The 4275-nt window shown below is 44.8% G+C and overlaps 1 pseudogene; it reads right to left on the reverse strand.

Moving 5' to 3' along the window:
* Window positions 1-587: 587 nt before the first annotated feature.
* LOC124778497 lies at window positions 588-705 on the reverse strand (annotated as a pseudogene).
* Between the last annotated feature and the right edge of the window lie 3570 nt (window positions 706-4275).

A 4275-nucleotide genomic window follows, 5' to 3' on the forward strand; every position in this document is an offset into this window, starting at 1 on the left:
CTAGTGTGTAAACTGAAAATCGACCAGCACTCATGGTGGGGGAAGTTGCCTTTCCAGGTAGAACACTAACAACAACTGCGGTGCAGGATGACCAAGAATCGATTTCACCTCTAGCGCTGCAGAACAGCGTGCAGAGATTTACGTAGATTCTGTCCATTTGCACTACCTGCGTTAGTATTGTTAGTAGCACGTATCTGCATTCCTTGTAGTGTTAACGCAGTTTGTGGATAGTAAGCTTCCTCCAGATATAGCCAGCGCACTGCGTCGCCAGTGTTTCATAAGATGCACTGTGGGGGTCGGCATAACTTTGTGAGACACCCTGTAGTTGCGTCTTGTGACATAGTGGAAGGAGGGAAGTGTACGAACAGAATCCGGCATCTACCTTAAGCACTCCTTCTTCAGGCCAGAAGTGGCCCATCGAGACCATCAGACCGCCATGTCATCCTCAGCTGAGGATGCGGATAAGAGGGGCGTGTGGTCAGTACACCGCTCCCGGTCGTTATGATGGTTTTCTGTGACCGGAGCCGCTACTAATTGGCCGAGTAGTTCCTCAATTGGCATCACGGGGCTGATTGCACCCCGAAAAGTGGCAACAGCGCACGGCAGCCCAGATGGTCACCCATCCAAGTGCCGGTCGCGCCCAACAGCGCTTAACTTCGGTGATCTGACGGGAACCGGTGTACCCACTGCGGCAAGGCCGTTGCCAGCATCTGCCTTAACTCGCGCTTATACCCCGTACATCCCCCCTCCACCCCCTCTTCATCTATTTCACCCCCAAAACGCAATTTATTGTGTAATACAACTCTGCTGCACTCAGACGTTGTACAAACATTTAATATTTGTTTTTAACCCACTTTATTTAAAGATAAACATTATTTTTATACCGTCAAAACAATATTTTTAATAACCCGCAATTTTTCAGTCACCTGCAACCTGGAACCTAGTATTAGTCCTACAGAAAAAAATATTAATAGGAACTTTTTTGTAGGAAATTTAATGTAGTTTCATTTTGTGATAGGACAGTTCTTCACTAGAAGGCGCGGTTTTCGAGTTATTAGAGAAAAACATAAAAATTATGACTTAAATGTCCTGCCCCCTTCCTGTCCCCTCTCTCAATGCTCACACTCCATCTTTTAGAATTTTTAGTCTGTTGTTCAGGACACTCTTTCCTAACACTGCCCAAAAATTTGCGACCACGCTTTTTTTCCCTTAATTGACCTTTATTTAAGTCTCTGTTGGCTGGGATAAAAGAGAACAATGAGCTGCCACTGATTTGCATGTGTACTTCAATAACTGAAAGAGCATCACGGCTGTTTTTTGTACTTGCAGCAGATGCTAATAGAACTATTGTTTCGTTTTCGATTCAGTGTATGTATTCACATTCCATTCTGGCCACGCTTCGAACCGCGGGTTCTGTTCTGAATACATCCACCTCCTCGATGATCTCTCACGTTCTTTTCTTGCCTTTGGACACGTGGTAAGAGTTTTTGCTTCGACATCTTTCTCCCCTATACTATACAATCGACCCAGTGTCTGCTAAAACTTGACTTTCACTCTTTAAGGAATTCATTACTTAAAATGAGCCATCTGAAACTAAGGACGTCTTTCTTGTCTGAAGATCTCTCATCAGGCTTTCTTCAGGTTGAGAAGTATGAACCATTTGCACGTTGCGGACGAACTAATGAAGCGGGCAAATCAGTAGGAAATAACACTTTGTCTGGAATTCATACTTTTGTGAATGATTTTTTGACTCTGTCTTAACGAAATCAGAGTTAATAGTCATTGAGAGACGAGTCTGATTCACTATACATTAGTAGACTGAAGTAGTGGACTACGGAATGTTGCGTCTTACACATCTAGATCTACATACATACGCCGCAAGCCACCGTACATAGCGTGGCGGAGGCTACCCTGTACCACTACAAGCCATTTCCTTTCCCTTCCAATCGCCAACAGAGCGAGGGAAAAACGACCGTGTATATGCCTCTGCACGAGCCCTCATTTCTCGTATTTTATCTTCATTGTCTTGATGTGAAATCTGCAGAATCGTTCTGCAATCAGCTTGACATGCCGTTTCTCTAAATTTTCTCAGTTGTGTTCCTCGAAAATAACATCATCACTTTCCCTCCAAAGCCGCGCGGGATTATCCGAGCGGTCTAAGGTGCTGCAGTCATGGACTGTGCGGCTGGTCCCGGCGGAAGTTCGAGTCCTCCCTCGGGCATGGGTGTGTGTGTTTGCCTTAGAATAATTTAGGTTAAGTAGTGTGTAAGCTTAGGGACTGATGACCTTAGCAGTTAAGTACCATAAAATTTCACATACATTTGAACATTTTGAACCTTCCCTCCAGGGATTCCTGTTTCAGTTCCCAAAGCGTCTCCGTAATATTTGCGTCAGGTTTGAACGTATCGGTAACAAATCTAGCAGTCCGCCCTTTGAATTGCTTCGATGTTTTCCTCTAATCCGACATGGTGCGGATCCCAATCACTAGAGCAGTACTCAAGAACAGGTGGCACTAGCGTCCTCTATGCGGCCTCCGTTACGGATGAACCCTACTTTCCTAGAATTCTACCAATAAACCGAAATAGATCTGTCGCCTATCCTACCACTATTCTCAAGTGCTCGTTCCATTTCATATCGCTTTGCAACGTTACGTACAGATGTTTAAACGACGTGACTTGTCAAACAGGACACTACTAATCCTATATCCGAACATTTAGGGGTTTGTTTTTCCTATTAGTCCACATTACTTACATTTTTCTACATTTGGAGTTTCCTGCCATTAATAAGATCAACTAGGAATTTTGTCTATGTTCACTTCTATCGTCCTACAGTCGCTCAACTTCGGCACCTTCCTGTGGACCACAGCACTATTACACCTACATCAACATATGGACTCCGCTAGCCACGAAGCGGTGTGTGGCAGAGGGCACAATTCGCGCCAAAGTCATATTGCCCCCCGCCCTCTGTTCCACTTGCGGATCGCGCGAGGGAAAAACGACTGTCTGAACGCCTCAGTACGAGCTCTAATTTCCCTTACCTTTGAATGGTGATCATTGCGCTATTTGATAGTTGGTGGTAATAATATATGCTCTACATCCTCGGCGAAGATCGGATTTCGGAATTTAGTGAGCAGTCCCTTCCGTTTAGCGCGTCGTCTATCTGCAACTGTGTCCCACTTCAAACTTTCTATGAGATTTTTAACGCTCTCGCAATGGCTAAATGTACCAGTCACGAATCTTGCCGCTCTTCTTTGGACCTTCTCAGTCTCTTGAATCAGACCCAACTGGTGAGGGTCCCATACAGACGAACAATACTCGAAGACTGGACGAACTAACGTATTGTAAGCAATTTCCTTTGTTGAAGGACTGCATCGCTTCAGTATTCTACCAATAAACCGCAATCTAGAGTTCGCCTTGCCCATTACTTGCGTAATCTGATTATTCCATTTGAGATCATTTCGAATAGTCACACCAGGTACTTGACGGATGTTACCACTTCCAAAGACTGGTCATTTATTTTGTACTCGTACATTAATGGGGATTTTCGCCTTGTTTATACACAGTAGGTTACACATACTAATATTGAGATATAGCTGCCAGTCATTACACCACGCATTTATTTTCTGCAAATCCTCATTGATTTGTTCACAACTTTCTTGTGACACTACTTTCCTGTAGACTACAGCATCATCAGCAAACAGTCTAATGCCGCTGTCAATACCATCAACCAGATTGTTTATGTAAATCGTAAAAAGCAGCGGACCTATTACGCTGCCCTGGGGCACACCTGAATTTACGCTTGTTTCTTTTGAAGTCACCCCGTTCAGGACGACATACTGTTCCCTGTCTGTTAGAAAACTTCCTATCCAACCGCATATGTCATCGGATAGACCGTCAGCGCGCACTTTTTGGAGCAAGCGACAGTTCGGAACTGAGTCGAACACCTTTCTAAAGTCGAGAAATATGGCATCAACCTGGGAGGCATTATCTAGAGCCTGTTATATATCATGCACAAAGAGGGCCAGCTGTGTCTCGCATGACCGCTATTTCCTAAAACCATGCTGGTTTCTGCAGATGAGCTTCTCAAAGTCTTGAAAGGTCATTATGAAACTTCCTGGCAGATTAAAACTATGTGCCGGACCGAGACTCGAACTCGGGACCTTTGCCTTTCGCGAGCAAGTGCTCTACCAAGTGAACTACCCAAGCACGACTCACGCCCCGTCCTCACAGCCTTACTTCTGCCAGTACCTCGTCTCCTACCTTCCAAATTTTACAG

The sequence above is a fragment of the Schistocerca piceifrons genome, chromosome 2 (genome assembly GCF_021461385.2).
Source record: "Schistocerca piceifrons isolate TAMUIC-IGC-003096 chromosome 2, iqSchPice1.1, whole genome shotgun sequence".
NCBI classification, from domain to species: Eukaryota; Metazoa; Arthropoda; class Insecta; order Orthoptera; family Acrididae; genus Schistocerca; species Schistocerca piceifrons.